At 40.8% G+C, this 18,867-nt stretch overlaps 1 protein-coding gene across 3 annotated transcripts in view; it reads right to left on the bottom strand.

Moving 5' to 3' along the window:
• The window catches only part of LOC139139385 (zinc finger FYVE domain-containing protein 16-like), a 190,000-nt gene extending 174,103 nt beyond the window's left edge, over positions 1-15,897 (bottom strand). For all 3 annotated transcript variants that reach the window (XM_070708286.1, XM_070708287.1, XM_070708285.1), the window contains exon 1: positions 15,579-15,897. The gene's annotated coding sequence lies outside the window, so the exon portion shown is untranslated. The remainder of the gene's footprint in view (positions 1-15,578) is intronic.
• Between the last annotated feature and the right edge of the window lie 2,970 nt (positions 15,898-18,867).

Genomic DNA, 18,867 nt, shown 5'->3' on the forward strand with positions numbered 1-18,867 from the left:
GGGGGGGGGGTATGCAGGAAGTGGGTATGGGAACTTTTTTTTGTCAGAGAGACAGCATTTTTTTATTTCTACTGTCAGACCTGCATCAATTTTTTTTTCAAATGGAGTAGCAGTGAATTTTCAAATTTAAGCCACTGTTTCACATATCACAGGATGGTTTTATGTATTCATTTTACATTCCAACAAATGAAAACAAAATGGAAAGTCTAGTATATATACAACTTTCAATTGTAGAACACTTTTTTGGCAAATCAACTGTGATCAGTACTATACCTGCTTTTCTTTAAAATAGTCAATTCCTTTTAAGTTCTCAGGGGGGGGGGGATGTTATCTTTTGTGGTCAGAGAAACAAGGCTCACACATTGTATTTCTTTATATTTGTTGTTCCTCAATTTTTCATTGTCAACTTGTAATCTTTCTAACATATTTATATTGAGAGAATAATGTATTGGTTTTAACACTAGTTTATTGACTCCTGTCTTGTGTTTTTAATTTTCACAATTTACAGAAGTCAAATAGTCCCATCTAGATATTGCCTATACCATTGAGATATTGCAACAGAAATCCTGAAATATGATTTCTTGGGTCAGAAAAGGGAAGGGAAACATCGAGTGCACTGAGGTGTAAAGTAGTGAATGCTTATATCGTAAGCGCTGGAAAAAAAAACACATAAGAATTGTTTGTGGTAAAAACATTTGCGCTGCCTATGGCAGCATGCCAGCAAAGAATACATGAGGATGAAGTTTCCAAAATTTTGCTCATTTCAACTGCATTGTGACAATTCCTTTTTTATTTCTGTCTGTTATGAGAATTTTTTTTCTCAAGCCATTACAGGCTTAATTTTTTTCTTTTATTTCACCTGGTGACATTTTTTTTTCTCAAAATCCTCCATACCCCCCCCCCCTGGAAATCATGTGGTTCTCCCCTAAGTGAGCCCCTGACCTATACGGGCCAGTGGATTGCTTCCTCAGTAGAACTGATATGCCTGCCGGTACCGGTGTTTATCGCCTACGGAGGCCATCATTCTTCAGTCGATCAAAGGCGCCTTTCGTACCAAAAAATACACGACAGCCGCAAAAGTGCATCACTGTCAACTTCATAACTATAGAATATATTGAAATACACAGTGAAACGTTCACGACGTAAAAAATGTACCCAGAACGAGAAACAAGATGGCGTCCGATTCGATTCTTCAACTCAGAATTGTCCTAGAGTTGTGCGCATGCACAGACGGTAGCTTTAACGAAAGCGAGGCAAAATCAAGTAAATATAAAATAACATGGGGCCCGGGGGCACCGACGTCCTTTGTACCTCCTTACTGTTTATTAATTGCCATAAATGTGAAATTTGGCAAAAAGTCAAATTGTTTTGACATAAATGAGAGTTATTTGAACTGGTTGGTTACCGGTCCAGCATAAGTTCAAGTGTGGATTCTAAGTATCAACAACCTTGATATGAACCATTGACTAAAAAACATTTGCTTGTTACACTCACCACACTTGTACTTAGTATTTGGAGTGTACACCTATCTACAATACAATGATAAAAAGTCTGGACTCTGTAGGTCAACAGTGCATCTTTAATGTATGAGACTAAATAAGCTTACCCCTCAAGTATGTATAGGCCAAAAACAATATTTAATTTTGAATTATGTAGTGCAGGGAAGGACATACAATATGGTGAAAAGCAAACTAAATATAACCAGATATGAACTGTAAATGCTCACGTGTTTCATTATATATTGCAGTTATGTGTAAATTTGAACCTTTGCCACATGTTTGCAACTTCATTGAAAGTATTATGATCAACATAATGAACATAATTCACCACAGATTAACTCTATAGGTCATTAAGTATTGAAATATGTAATTAGCTGAAAAAAATATTGATTTCTTTGACTGCTGTCATTGTATCACCACTTTATATAGCAAGTGTAATTGCCTTTGGTCAAGTCCTTCAAACTATATATTCCAAACTTTGAAAGCTCATTAGATATTCAAACTATAAATAAGCTGACATGAAAACTTAAATGTAAAATGACTTCCAATATTGCTATAACCTGGTATAATCATCAATGTACATAGCATGTTATGCCAATTTTGATCAAATAAATCCAAGTATATATCCCTAATTAGGAAAGTTCATTAAATACACAAATTAGGAATAGGCTGAAGCAAAAATGCTTAATGCCTTTCAATAAAGTTAGCCTACGTAATAGTATCTTTAATGTACATGGCAAGTTTCATCATTGGTCATGTAAATTCAAATATATATCCCTAATTTCAAAAATTCATTAAATATGCAAATTAGGTGCTGGATGAAGTAAAAATGCTTAATGACTTTCAATAATGTCGTATCATAGTATCTTTAATGTACATAGCAAATTTCGTCAACTTTGGTCTTGTCAATACAGAAAAATATCCCTGATTATGAAAGTTCATTAAATATGCAAATAAGGAATTTGCTAAACTTCAAATGCTTAATGACTGTCAATAATGTTCTATTATAGTATCTTTAATTTACATAGCCAGTTTCATCAATTTTCGTCTCGTCAATTCAGATAAATACCCCTAATTAGGAAAGTTCATAAAATATGCAAATTAGGAATTGGCTGATGTAAAAATGCTTAATGACATTTAATCATATTCTATCATAGTATCTTTAATGTACAAAGCAAGTTTCATCAATTTTGGTAATGTAACTTCAAATATATAGCCTTAATTTCAAAAGGTCATTAAATATGCAAATTAGGATTTGGATGAAGTAAAATGCTTAATGACTTTCAATAACGTTAAATCATAGTATCTTCAATATGCATACCAAGTTTTGTCAATTTTGATCAAGTAAATCCAGATATATACTCCTAATTAGGAAATTTCATTAAACATGCAAATTAGTAATTATCTTTCAGGTCACCCCTTAATATCTTTCAAAGCTGATATATCTTGGTGTGATCAACATTTGTAGCGAATCTCATCAAATTGTGTGCAGTCGTTGTCAATATATATCAGTTTTTCTAAAATCATTAATTATGCAAATGAGCAAAAAGTAAGCAAGCCACACCCACCAAAAACTAATCAGTTCTTGCCATTTGCAAACTGAATCTATGTACCAGATTTGATTCTGATCTGATGAGCCGTTTTTTGAGATATTGAGTACACAGACAGACAGACAGACAGACAGACAGACAGACAGACATCGCTGCGACATATGCCCACGTGTGTCAACACGTGAGCAAAAAACTGAATATACAATTATATGGAAATGTTGTTTTACAGTCATGAGTATCTGGTGTGTACCGAGAGACAAATATTAAAATTGGACAGTATCATCCTGACCACAGTTTGTCTGACTGGTTGTTTCCTTCTGATTTTCTGACACGGTGATAGGTACAAAATATTATGCTATTCACGATAGTTATACAACATAGCTTGCATTTTGTTCATAGTAGAACTGAGTTTTACATGTAAGATAACTTTCTCGTAAACTGTAAATTCTGGCTTCTGGCAGCTCAAACGTCGCAATACTACATTTTTTGATATGATATGGAGTGATTTGTACACATGCAGTGACAGTCGATAATTCATAGTATGAGAGTCTACTGTACATTAAAGCATAGTGATGTTGACAACTACATGCATGCCAGTGCACGATTTCAAAGTAGCCAGGAGGAAATTCTAATGGTCTTTTAGTGGAAATATAGGTATTAAACGACAGTGAAACAAACAACATTAGTTATCGTGACCTTGCTAAAGTGCAATCTCGGATCATGTATGATCTGATGATCATGCCAAATTACCATGTCGGATTTAGCCCTGCGTACGATGCTGTGTGTTCCGCTACAGCTATTCGCCCCGCTCACCACAGCCCTGCAAAGACCCGTACGTAGGGTCGGTGACTTCAAATCCACTTTGGGACTTGACGTAAAAAGCCAATTACTGCTGAAATTCAGCGTTCTTGGGCCCAAGTCGTATCCCTGCCCACCTCAGCTACTCGATCGCTTCCAAAATGCCAGTCTTTTATTCACTTTTTGTAAATAACCGTCGATGTCGGCAACTCTCTCGCTAGCCCTGCGTACGTACGCAGTGTACGCAGTGCATTCCCTGTGTGCGTTCCTACACACAGCATCGTACGCAGGGCTAGCGAGAGAGTTGCCGACATCGACGGTTATTAAGTAAAAGATGATGTCAAAATCAATGCACAACTGTCGAAATTACCAAAAATAAGCAACAGAAAACTAAAAGTTATCGCTGTGTCGAAAGGACAGTATATCAACATAAAAAGACGCTAGTTTGTTATGACATGGAGGCCGGAGGTAGAAGGACAGAGCATTCCCTCGCTCTCACCCAGCTATAAGTACGGGCCGCCGGTGGGATTGCCTCGCTATTAAAAGCAATGGATTCGCCGGTACTGGGGAGTACGGAGGCCATCATTCTTCAGTCTATCAAAGGAGCGGTTCGTGCCAAAAAATACATGACAGCAATCAAATATACGCTAAAACCTTTAAAACGTCAAAATCCGCAACTGACCGAGAAACATGATGGCAGTCCTTGAAAAACAACGCTAACTTGTTATGTGCGCATGCGCATATTAAGGGGAGACCCATTTGATTTCGGGGGGGGGGTATGCAGGAAGTGGGTATGGGAACTTTTTTTGTTAGAGAGACAGCATTTTTTTATTTCTACAGTCAGACCTGCATCAATTTTTTTTTTCAAATGGAGTAGCAGTGCAATTTTTCAAATTTAAGCCAGTGTTTCACATATCACAGGATGTTTTTATTTATTCATTTTACATTCCAACAAATGACAAACAAAATGGAAAGTCTATTATATATACAACTTTAAATTATAGAACACTTTTTTGGCAAATCAACTGTGATCAGTACTATACCTGCTTTTCTTTAACCCTTTTCCTGCCGAGCGCCCCTGTCCGTTATCCTGCCAAGTCGGTCAAAACCGGCCCCCTTTTCCGTGTCTACAGAAGATAGGCTCTCCTGCACGCTTTCCTGCCAGGCATTTGGCGGGAAAATACCGCATTTTCGGGGTACGATTACCGACCATATACGTGTTAGACTTCAAAAATTTTTGCATGCCCGTATAGAGGGGCAACCGCTGATGAGGTTGTGTCCAGAAAATGACGAGGTCACGGGCGTTGTTTGCCCCGGGGGACGTGCACTTTTATGCCCTTTTCTAGCTTACTTTTGCGGAAGTAAAGCTCGTTCGCCGGCACGCACGGCCACACCGGGGAAACGTCACCTCTCTCGTGGGTTAGTAGAAGACCCAGGGACTAGTTCTATGGGTGCGGCAGCACCCTCAAACCTGTCCTGTTTCCCCTGGGTTGTGTCACTTGGCCACGTACTTTGAACGACTTGGAAGAGTCGCACAGTGCAGTCTGCTTTGACGTAGTGTCAACGACATAGCTCCGCCATTGAAGGAAGGCGTGTACGTAGTTTGGCCAGTTCAGTGCACACTTAGCTCGTTAGTGTTACCGTTTCCTAACAGGTTAGTTGTGCAGTTGTTACTAAGGTGCAGTTTTGTACCACCTTAGCTCTGGACAGTGCAACTGCTCTATGCACTAACCCAAACGATAGATGGTTGGTACAACGTCTACGTCGCACGAGCACAGCCTCCGTTGGGCTGTGCCCCTCCCACGTGATACAACGCACGTTCATCCATTACTATAGCGTCCTTACGGATCTGCCAAAAACGAAAGTGGGGGTAAAAACAAAACAAACGAAAATATGCGATCATAGATAGTATTTTATTCGGGAATAATTTACATTATGCCGAACAATAAATCTCGGAGTCTGTCTCGACGTCCGAGTGCATGGTCCGTGTTTCAAAAATTACAATCGGGGTGGCAGATCCGTGTTTCAAAAATTATAATAGGGGGAATTGTACAAAATAATCCGTCTAAACAAAACAAACGAAAATATGCGATCCATAGATAGTATTTTATTCGGGAATAATTTACATTATGCCGAATAATAAATCTCAGAGTCTGTCTTGACGTCCGAGTGCATGGTCCGTGTTACAAAGATTACAATCGGGGGATTGTACAAAATAATCCGTGTTTCAATTTACAATCAGCGGGATCGTAAAGCACAAACAAACGGCACAACCGTGCTCAAAATGTGATCATGGTCCGTGTTAAGAATACAGTCAAGCCACTGTTAGGCGAAGCTGTCCCCTGTCCGTTATTTACGTCGGGTTCTCTTGCTGATGGGTGTCGTCGGGGCTGTGTGAGTAGAGGTCTGCACGCCAATGCTCCTCTTACCTCGTAGCATCATGCAATGATGAAAAGCCGCAAAAACACTCGCCTCGTGAAGATGAACCCCGCACAGACTACATCCTTTGGACGTCTCAGACAGTCGTCCGCTCGCAGTGGTCTTACCCTCTCTGCTGCATACTTTACAGCATTTCTGCCGCCCCTCCAAACGGCTGACAACGTGCATCGGCTGATTTTGTAGATTGATGTACGAGGCAAGAGAAACGGTGGCCTCGACCTCTCTCACACTGGGCTGCGATCGCCCACAATAACCGCCAATGAGTTGTTTCCCGACACGCAGATGAAACATCTTATGGGTCTGCTTACTATCAGGGTGTACATGCTTGAAGCATATATATGCATTTACCAGGGCAACATCAATCAGGTAACATGCCAGATATGTCCACCATCTGTGGTTCTTGCGCCCAGTGTGAAAGTACTTGCGCTTCTGGTTGGCTCGGTCGACGCCTCCCATGTACCGGCGATAATTATACAGCGACAGAGGCACTTGTCGCCGCTCGTCTCCCTCCCCCACTGGCACGCACTCCAAGGGTGGATAGACCGTATTCAAGATCAGCACCTGAGCGTTACTATCCTGCTAAGCAGTGATGTTAAGACGAGAGTCCGTTCTGGTCGTGGCTTTCATATCCCCAACAGACAGAGGAAGGCGCTTCCTCTTACCCGGCAGAATTAATGAGGGGGCATGGTGCGACGATTACGGCGGTTAAAACTCCCGACCATGTAGATCCCGGTCTCCATCAGCTCTCTAGCAGTAACGACCGTGCTAAACAGGCTATCACAGAATAGGCTGTGATTATATCCACAGAATGGCTGGACCAGCTCCATCGTAATTCTTTTCACCACACCTCGCTCCTGCCGTCTCCCATCAGTCCGATCCCGAAATTTCACACCTAGGTACGGTGCAAAGTTAGCGATGTATGCAGTGGTGGAGTCGCATAGCTGCCATATCTTGAAACCGTCCGATCAGGCTTATGCGGTAATCTCTGCTTAAATTTAGAACGGCCCTTAAATCGCACCATGCCCTCGTCGATGGAGATCTCTCTACCCATCTTATAATTATTTACGCACCTGTCAACTATGGGCTCCATCCATGGATTGATTTTATAAAGGGGATCCTCCTGACACCGACGTCGGCGGCGTGCCTCATCAGGATCACGACGTGGATCGTTCTCTGGGTCTGCCAGATGAAAGTATCGCATAAGCTGCTGAAAGCGACTGCGGGTAATCACAGTAGAAATACCCTGGTTTCTCAGAAAGGGATCGCTAGACCAATAATCCTCCACTGATGATTTACGGTCGATACCCATACAGACTAAGACGCCAATGAACGCCTGCACCTCTCGGTAGTCAGCGTTACGCCAGTATTATCTATTTCCTAGCGATATATCGCTGGTGGAATTTGGCGTATTTATTAGTCTCGTCCTTGGCCAATCTGATCAGTGTAGCTGGAATAAACTTTAAAAAGTAATCGAGCTCACGGGAGTGGCTGGGCAAGGTGAAAGTCGGTCCTCTCTCATGGTCAAAATCGGTCTCCTCAAATATATTAGCATCGGTAGTCTCCGACATACGCCAGACAGGAGGGGTGTCGTCCTCCGCCAACACAGCAGCAACGTCATCATCGTCGTCAGAGCTTGCCTCACCTACATACTGCCTGTCATAAAAGTCATCGTCCTCTGCCGCATCCTCGTCAACCTCTGAGTCGGACTCAGCGGTGATATCACCGTCGTCTGGGCGTCTGGGCCTGAACTCGCCCGTAGCGGCATCAAGGATCATATCTGGCTCAAAATCAGGTGGGCTATCCTGATAACGAACCCTCCGCACTATCTTTTTCGGCGGGGACATCGCAGCACACGAAACTATGGCAGGAGCGGGCTGGGCAGCTCTGCTGATGACGAGGACTCAAGCTCTTTCGCACTGGGCACAGGAACCTCTCCTGACGCAGGATGAGGGCTCATGGTGCACGCAACAGGTGGTGTCTCTCCCGGAGCAGCCGGGGGAGAACCAATGGCATCAGCCGTCTCGTTACTCACTGTCTCACTAGCAGCAGCAGACGTAGTCTGTGCAGGTGAAGTATCTCCCACAAGAGCAGATGTAGTCTCTGCAGGTGAAGTAGTCTCTCCCGGAGCAGCCGGGTGAGAACCACTGGCAACCGGTGACCCGTCATCATCCTCATCGGCAGAACGATCGGTCTTACGTTTACGCTTACCACTGGGTTTTTCAGCCGGAGATAGCTTCGCCTTACGGGAGCGTTTCTTGCCGACTTCTTAGAACGTTACTAGGGACATCACAACGATCGCTACCACTACCGCCCGGAGACTCTGCATCTTTGAGCTTCAGTCGTCTGCTCGCCTTCAGAAAACTTTTGCGGTCCGTCAAGCTCATGTCTGGAACAGTGTCGACAGACTAGCAGGTCCCTCCCTTTTAAAGCCACAGGGAAACAAAGCCCTGGACATGATTGGACGCAGGGGTGTTAATATATGCATCCACCTGTTATTATAATGGACCTACGGCAATCAGTCCACCAACCGGCGCTGACATTCCTACCTGTCATGTAAATTGCCTGTCCGCACCATTTGATATGCTAATAATACTCATTTGCGATGCAAATCCCTCGAGCACTTAGCATAACATAGTCAATGTCATTAGCATCTCAACTTGACATTCCGTCCAGCTGGGTACGTGGCATGCGCACCTGCAACCAAAGGACGTTGGCCCAAGCCCATGTTTAGTACGGGTGGGAAACCCGTCTCTTTAACCTCATGTCCCTTCTAAGTACGCCTGCGCAGGGCGTATTGTCATCCAAGTCGGTGACAAGCCAACCCGACAGATCGCCCATTAAGCAGTAATGGACTGGCCGTCTCGTTCTTGTACGGCAACGAACAGTGCTTCAGCGGCTTGTTTAGGTCATAACCGTCGCCTGCCGAGCGGCTTACCCAACTAAGGCGGTCAAAGATGAAGGATGCCAAAATTGTCAACAGCTGTCTCGACCTCGTCCGTGGGCAAACATGGCTCCTTCAATAACGTGGTCAGCACGTCTACGTCATCAGCGGTGATGACGACCCGTCATTGACGCCCGAGTGCGTAAAACTCGGAATATACCGACAGGTACCTCTACCTGAGTCGGTCATACTACGGTTATAAACCAAACACAGGTCTGCCAACTCCGTTAGACTCGGCCGTTAGCCGAACTTCACAGGGACAACATAGGCGTAACAAGTCGGTGAACAACGGTTCACGCACCTAACCGCAGCCGCCAAGTCGGTGAACAATGGTATCAAATTTTGAGGCCATGTTCGTGAATGGCAAGGCTGAGGCGGTGTGTTTCGTTGCACGGCTTGAACGTCTAGAGCCAAGTGCAGCCGACAACGTCCGACATCTGAGTGGGTAGTCTTTTCGAGAAGGTAACAAGTCGGTTAAAAGCGGTGGTTACCCTTCACAAATGTCGCTCAAGTCCGTTCGGATCAGTTCCATGTCAGGGACTAATCAAGCCGAGTCCGTCAAATCCGTCCGCACTTCCCGTCAATCAGGACCAAGTCCGTGATTTTCGTCTCGCACCATTGGCAAAAAATTGTACCGCCAGCTGAGGCGGTCTTAGGCGGTTGCCTTACAGATTAGCGTTGCCGAGATGGTCAATTTCGGCCGCAATCTATGTAGTGCCTCAGAGCCAAGTTAACCCAAACTCTGCTAGAATACGTCAACGTGCTAACCTGCCAAGTACGCTACTCGTCCCCCCAAAAAAAACCAGTCCCCCACCGGGGTGGGGGACTGGCTGGGTAGCTTCCGCACCTTTCCCTGTCGTTGGACTCTCTGTGAACCCATTTCGAGAGCAAACGCCGTTTCTCGCCCAAAACCTGTCCTCGAACGACCCCTAGCGCGAGCAAGGGTTTGCTACACGTAGTTCCGTCGACTAGGCAGGAAAGGGGGTACCAAAAAGTAGCCCGATTTCCACCGCCTTGGCAGGATAACGGCCGTGGCTGCTCAGATTCTAGCTACACCGAATTTCAAGCGGATTTTCACCGACTTGGCAGGAAAAGGGTTAAAACAGTCAATTCCTTTTAAGTTCTCAGGGGAGATGTTATCTTTTGTGGTCAGAGAAACAAGGCTCACACATTGTATTTCATTACATTTGTTGTTCCTCAATTTTCATTGTCAACTTGTAATCTTTCTAACATATTTATATTGAGAGAATAATGTATTGGTTTTAACACTAGTTTATTGACTCCTATCTTGTGTTTTAAATTTTCACGATTTAGAGAAGTCAAATAGTCCCATCTAGATATTGCCTATACCATTGAGATATTGCAACAGAAATCCTGAAACATGATTTCTTGGGTCAGAAAAGGGAAGGAAAACATCAAGTGCACCGAGGTGTACAGTAGTGAATGCTTATATCATATGTGCTGGAAAAAAAACACATAAGTATTACTTGTGGTAATAACATTTGCGTGCCTTTGGCAGCATCATTCCAACTTTTCCCCACACAGAAACTGGGCAGTTTGGATTATTCATACCTATCTTAATCCTACTGTTCGTAATGTTTATGTCGTAAACACATCTATCGCACACTTTAAACACCTTTCCCGGGTTCTTGAACCCGGTTGGTCAAAATTGGCTGTTCTGGCCTTTTTGATCACCCCTCTTAAAATGCTTGGATAGTTGACTTGGAAATCAATTAACATTAAAAGTTTCATTAGCAATTAAGCCAAACACTGGAGACATCATGAGACACGAACAATCGCAACAACACCAATTCAAAGAAAAGTCAAATTGGACTCCACGAACAGCAAAATACAAAAACCTGAAAGCTATCTGAAGCTGCTAAACTTGCACTTCTAGAGATACCCTTTCAAACAAGGAAACAAAACATGTCGTGTGCCCAAAGAATCGCGATAAACCAGCTTGCAAACAGTAGACCAATTACCATAAAAACCCTTCGACAAGGGTCGGGTTTTGTCTTTGTCAACACAAAAGATTACGTACACGAATGCGAAAGGCAATTACGCAACACTAAGTATTATACACAACTAGCCAGTGACGACACAGAACAAACAGTGAACAAAGTACACGAACTATTAAACAAAATGTACGAGAACAAACACATCGATCATGATACTTGTAAGTATCTTGATCCAGAAAACATAAAATCCGTACCCCGCAGTGGTACTTATTGCCTAAAAATACACAAACCTCGGCAAAATTCTAAAAGACACACTATTCAAAACAAAATTTACTGAAGTAAAGAAACATAGAACAAACAAACTGAACCACCAAACGGACTCACAACGAGACCCGAACATTAATATACTTGCCTCGCTACTCGAAGAGCAAGACCACTAAAATGCATTAAAATAATTTTTCACAAACACAAACTAAGGAAAGAATCTACACTGCAACTGATGAGAAACCACACTCTGGTTTCGAAACGCAAGCGTCAAAGGGCCACTCTATCAACTCTGTAACACAATAGGTCCGGCTGCGTCTCGCCATAAGCTTTCCCCACACAAACAAAACATTACCGTACACACTGATCCAAACTTCCCTACAAATATCCGAGGCGAAACAGACATTTTTGTTAACACAAACAATCGGATAAGAATGTAGGAACACATTTTTGAAACGAATCAAACACAAACTCGACACAAAAACATTTTGGATAGTTAGGTGGGAGCCTCTTTCACACTTTTTACATTCATTGCTCTTGTGTGGGGGGTTGTCAACCTGATGTAATCGCAAATCCTCAGATTTCCATCTGATATAAGTATGTACGTACACAAGAAAAGTAAACTCATGAATTTTAATAGACGGGGTGGCTGAGACCAATTTCAATCAAGATTGGTCTCAGCCACCCCGTCTAAGTCTGTGTGGGGAAAAGTTGTCATGATGCCAGCAAAGAATACATGAGAATGAAGTTTCCAAAATTTTGCTCATTTCAACAGCATTGTGACAATTCCTTTATTATTTCTGTCTGTTATGAGAATATTTTTTTCTCAAGCCATTACAGGCTTAATTTTTTTTCTTTTATTTCACCTGGTGACAATTTTTTTTCCTCGAAATCCTCCATACCCCCCCCCCCACCAGAAATCAAGTGGTTCTCCCCTAAGTGAGCCCCTGACCTATACGGGCCAGTGCACTGGATTACTTCCTCAGTAGAACTGATATGCCTGCCAGTACCGGTGTTTATCGCCTACGGAGGCCATCATTCTTCAGTCGATCAAAGGCGCCTTTCGTACCAAAAAATACACGACAGCTGCAAAAGTGCATCACTGTCAACTTCATAACTATAGAACATGTTGAAATACACAGTGAAACGTTCACAATGTAAAAAATGTGCCCATACCGAGAAACAAGATGGCGTCCGTTTCGATTCTTCAACTCAGATTTTGTCCTACAGTTGTGCGCATGCGCAGACGGTAGCTTTAGCGAAAGTGAGCAAAATCAAGTAAATATAAAATAAAATGGATAAAAATATTGTTTAAAAATAATGTAAGGCATGTATCACCAAATTTTGAACATTTCTGACGGTATTTCAACTATACGAACACCCATGCCAAACATCACAATAATCAAATCAGTGGTTTTGAGGAAAAAGTGAAAATAGTGGTTTTCAGAAAAAAGCTAAAAAAGTGACTTTAAAATGATTCAATCAAAAAAAGAAAAAAGACCGTTTGAGATACATGCCCAAGTGACCACCAGACCAAATTTCAGAAAAAGTTACTGAAGCGTTTCTGAGATACCTGCGTCCACAGCATACGGCCCACTATGTTGGCCGTATTGGGCCGCGCCATCACATTAGTACCTTGTGCCCACAGGGCACAAAGTACTAAAAATGGATAAAAATATTGTTTAAAAATAATACAAGGCATGTATCACCAAATTTTGAACATTTCTGACGGCATTGCAACTATACGAACACCCATGCCAAATATCACAATAATCAAATCAGTGGTTTTGAGGAAAAATTGAAAATAGTGGTTTTCAGAAAAAAGCTAAAAAAGTGACTTTAAAATGATTCAATCAAAGATACATGCCCAAGTGACCACCAGACCAAATTTCAGAAAAAGTTACTGAAGCGTTTCTGAGATACCTGCGTCCACAGCATACGGCCCACTGTATGCAACAACAGAGGCCGCGTCATCACATTAGTACTTTGTGCCCACAGGGCACAAAGGACTAAAAATTGACCTAATAAAAAAATCACATACTGGAAATAAGATAAAATGTATTGAAAAAAATAACATACTAGAAACCAGATGAAAAAATATGAGACCCAATATTTTAAAGCTACACTTTAACGCTCTTTGAGTGCATTAATATTTCCCTGTCAAACTTTTAGTAATTTTTGTAAATTTTTCTGTCATTTTTGGCTTAAAAAAATGACTAGGTTATACTTTATAAAGGTGACAAAATATGACCGACGCTCAAAGGATTAACTCTAATCATCTCCCCTTCTACTCCCAGAGTTTTACTCTTACAGTGCAGTAACATTTCTCATGTTAGGACTTCTAAATATTAATTGCATGATGCTACCATTTGCTATGATTTTGCAAATTACACTAATTTTACTGATGATGAACCAAATGGGATAAAACAGAACGCCAAGCACATGATAAGATTCAGACAATTCGTTTTCCGACGACAGCTTTAAACGACGCTGTGGGAGTGATACAATACACAGTAAACTTGGCCGATGGCCCGCTGGGACACCATGCAATGTTGATTGATTACACGGCATGAACACATGGCCATATCCCCTGGTTACATTTCAAAAACACATGATTCACTATAACGTTTACCTTTATCTAATTTTTGTTTTCTAGGAAAGTAGTGTTGAAAATCGTTAGATTTCTTTTTCCCAGTTAAGCTCGCTTGAACTTTCGTCACCATTGCGTCTGCAGTTGGAGAAATTCACATATGGACCCCTCAGGCATGTTAGAGGGCGTGTAAACAACTTCTGCCAATCAGTGCAATTATTACATTTAGTGATATCTTATGTAAATTCCCATGTGTTGGAAAGCCTATGCAAGAGCGCTGCAAGGTCAAATGTAGGTTCTTTTACAGAAGTACGGCGTCTAGATTTTATCGGGACGTGTTTTGGCAAGTTTCAGTTCGTTTTTTTCCATTACGACAGACATTTTACTGCCAATTATACAATGCTTCAGTGAAAATACAAGATTTAGTACTTTACATCAGTGAAACCAGCCAGCAGGTCACATGTTTTTGAGACTCCCAAGGCGGCTATTTTTGCCAGCTGCCGGCTTTTAGCGAGAACATTATGTTGTCTGGCTCTCAATCACAGGTGTTTAATTTGGAATTTGTTCAATCATGTCGATCGCGTTCCGAAAACATTTCTGGAGGCCGCCATTACCAATTTCCAGTATTAGCCGGTAATGGCGGCTCCCATGCCCCACACTCCATGTTATTGGAACGTGATCGATGTGATTGAACAAATTCCAAACCCCATAAAACGAAAAGGTTAGTGTACTATAGTGTTCAGTCTTCAGTAGTGCTAATCGGTACGACCAAATGCAGTAAATATGTAGCATTTCACACCAACACGCATCGTCCAGTGCGATGCGCATATTTGGAACTCTACAGGGCCATTGGCATTGTAGCACTACTGGTGAGTGAGGTCGCAAAACAAAAAACTCACCGACGTCACAAAACATAAAACTCACCGACCCCCTCACCATAGAGCTACAATTATGCAGCCAGAGGATTACCTTAAATTCAAAGTTGAAGGCTGAGTTCGGAAAGATTTGGGGATGAGATGTTGTCAGCTTACACTTGTTTGGGCAGCCAGCAGTGTGGTGGGGTGGGAGAAATGGTTCACAGTAATCGATTAAAGGTAGATATAGTTACAAATTTGGGACAAGCTGACCATTAACCATGTTTGGAGGCCAACATAGCGCCAATCCAAAGGGCATACAGATTTCTGCGTGGATCAAGTGAAGGTTAGTAAGGGTTCCTAGAATATCCCAGATATTCATTGGCATACCGTACTTCCTGAACAGGTTTGGTACGTTAAAACTATCTTTCACTACTTCCTATCGCAATTTCAGACCAGCTAGTTTGCTTTTTAATGATCAGTTGGAAACCTGTTCTTCCCGTAATGATAAACAAAATTGCGAGCATGACCTTTAACCAATAAGTTTATTTCACAGCTTTCATGTCCGTAACATCAATAGTAATGCATGACAATGAGTCAAGAGAGACATTCGAACTTTCTCCAAACAAAAATACGGCACTCTTTAACCTCATGAAATGATGATATTGATTATGACGCAACCTACCTGTATTTCCTTTCGTAGCGAACCCTTGAAATTGATAATATTTCCCATTAAAGCATAAAATGGCTGTTTGCGTTAACTTGGGACCTATCCACACAGATTCAACACTGAAGAGTCTAAATATATATATATCGAACAGTTTCGATGACTTTCATCAGCGATGAGATGCCACACTCTTTACGCTTCACTCCTGCGATCTACCTACACCGCTTTGGGCGCAAGCATAACAATTTTTGTTCTGGATGACGAAGACTTGCCTGAGAGTTTATGACGGGTGTCTCCTGTACGCGGCCATGATAGGTGTCTACCGCAAGTGTTTATGGGAAGATCTTGCAAATCACAAAATATGACGTCAACGTAAAACTCCAGCGTAAACGAAAGCACCAATCATCGTCAGTGTTGAGGCGCTCCAAACCACAGATGGTTGTCGTTCTCAGTACACACCGCGCGATATGCGCAATACCTACACCGCTGCACCTACACCGGCGAACCATTTGATTGCGGGGGAGGGGAGGGGGGGTTGAAGGACTTTTGGAGGGGAAAAATCGGCAGGAGAAGAAGAAGAAGAAGAAGGGGGGGGAAATGACCCAGTAATATCTTGAGGGGAAAAAAATTGATCAGAGCACACCAAAGAAAAAAAATTGTCACAAATTTTGGGAAATCTGACTCTCTCATTCTCTCTTTCTGAGAGCTGCACCACCTTTGCAAGCACTAACATCTTCAAAATACATGAGGATGTCCAATGTCTTTTTGCCAGTTTTTGTGATACAAACACACAATAAAAGTCAGGTCAAAACTCATTTCACATAAGGCTTTTGTGTATGCTACATCCTGGCAAACACATTTCATGGTTTGAGTTGTAATAATAATTGTCATGATCAAAACTTAAATAGAGATATTTTCAATAGACTTGCTCTGTATAGTGAAAATTTAAAACACATGAAAAGATTTATTACACTATTTTTAAACAGGATACATAATTATTTGGTAAATATTTGAAGAAATAAATTAACAAGTCTCTACTGAGAATGAAAATAGTAACAATAAACAACTCAAATACCTTACTTTCAGGGTACATATATATTTACAACATGATATAGTATTATTCAGTAAATAAAGAAACTAGAGCTTGCTGGTCGTGTAGTGTGACCCTTCCATCCCCACCCAGTGTCCATTTTTTATTACTATACTTCACTTTATCATGTTTATTGCTCAACAACACACTCAGGGAGTGAGGTAAGGCAAAAATAAAAAACTCAAAGATACAAACTTCAAACACTGGACAAAGCTGCTGCTGGGAGGAACTAAAGTACAAGAAATTTCACAAGAGGAAGTTTATCTTTGTGAGTAAAGGTATACATGAACTTTTCTCTGTCATTCAAATCAAGAAAGCCAGGATTATACAAACTTGTCGATGAAAATAAAATGTCTCAATATAAAGTTCTGTATTTTGAACATTCTATAACAAAGTGAAATTCATTCTCAACTGAGGACTCACAATGTTTGCAATCTTGCATTTGCAGGAACTTTTGGAATTGACCTTCTACCCAGTTCTATTTAAAGGTTGTGATCCGAAATTATAAGTTTTGTTAGCCATTTCCTACAGGTAAAAGATTTTATATCTAACAAGTAACTTTCAAATTCAAAACTTATCTTAGATAGTCTGTAAGTTCGGAGTTTATTCTTCTGTATTCCACACTTCCTTGTATCATTATGTATATTTCTTAGCCATGTTTGTTCATAAATTTCACATAAATACATTATTGACTGTGGAATTGATATTGCAAGTAGAACTCCATATATCATTTCTACTGTACAAGTTCAATTTGCTTTGTATATAATAACACCAATCTGAATTTAACCTGGAGGATGTACAAACAGACCTTAGTAAGATGCCATGTGATAAAACTAATATATACCACTATTTGAGCATTTGCTTTATAACCACAAAGTGAATTGGATATCTACCTAGCTCTCCAACAATACCATCACATGGTGCATGTTCAGAGACTCCAAGGATAGATCTATATAAAAGATACTAATATCATTGAGAAAGTTACACTTATCATTAATTTCAAGTCCCCATATTTCGCAGCCAATATGTCATAATAGGTACAATTAAACTACCAAAGAGTGATAATGCAACTTTTACAGAAAGTGAACCATTCTGTTATTCAACACCAAGGTACAGAGTTTTGCAAGACAATTATTTAATAGAATAAATTCCTCTATAATAATTTGATGGATCACATCTGTCAACTGATTTGAACACAGGGACCAAAATGCTTTTCTCCACGCATTTGGAAATGTTCCTGATTTAACGATGAATTAAGAATGAAGTTTATGTCATATTCATTGGCCGCTTCCGTTTTTGTTAATTCAGATAGGATACGTTTTGAAACGTTATCAGTTTCTTCACAAGAAAAATTACCCAACTGTTTATAAAAGTGAAAAAACCATTCACATAGAGAGATACATGTGTCAATTTTCTTACAGACATGACACCGTGAAATATCTTTCAATAATTTTCAGAAATCAGACGGTCTTTGGAATAAACCTTTTCTAATTTCCTTAATTGACCCTCTCTGAAAGCAGACCATTTATATTTTAACAAGTTTTTGTATTCTCTTTTCAGAGTGAAACATCTCCCTCTAATATGTGGATCATTTGGGTAGTGACTCAACAGTTTACAGCAATCTTTAAGATCTTTACGAAAGGAAAACCAAGACATCAAACGAGGCTGAAAAACACGTTTTGATTTCTTCTTTTTCAATTTTGGTTGAACTTTACAAAAACAGTGATCTAAGATGTTGTGAACAATTTCTTCAAATACTTTTACAATATTATCACAAGAATGGGAACTATGACACTCAAAATTAAAATTTCTAAAGTCTTCTTGAATAGATGAACTTTGCAGAGTATTTAAGAAATCTTGTTTAGCATTATCATTCCACAAATATTTACTTGGACATGGTTTACACTCTACATCAACTGACTGCTTCACAACATTATTTACATTCACAGAAAAACCTATTGAACAATGATCAGAGAAATGTGTGAAAGCAGATATATTAAAATAAAATATCCGATTTATTAAGTTCTTTGCCATAATCTACTGTACTAAATCCATTTCCCTTGTAACAAGTTGGTTTGCCATAAGGATCCCCTGCAGTTCTACCATTTAAAATCTGTAAGCCGTTTTGAATGCAAAGATAAATAAGTTGTTTCCCAAAGGAATTGATACTACAATTACCATCATCCATTGAAATTCTACCATGTACAGAGTCAGGAC

This window comes from Ptychodera flava, chromosome 8, assembly GCF_041260155.1.
Source record: "Ptychodera flava strain L36383 chromosome 8, AS_Pfla_20210202, whole genome shotgun sequence".
Lineage (NCBI taxonomy): Eukaryota > Metazoa > Hemichordata > Enteropneusta > Ptychoderidae > Ptychodera > Ptychodera flava.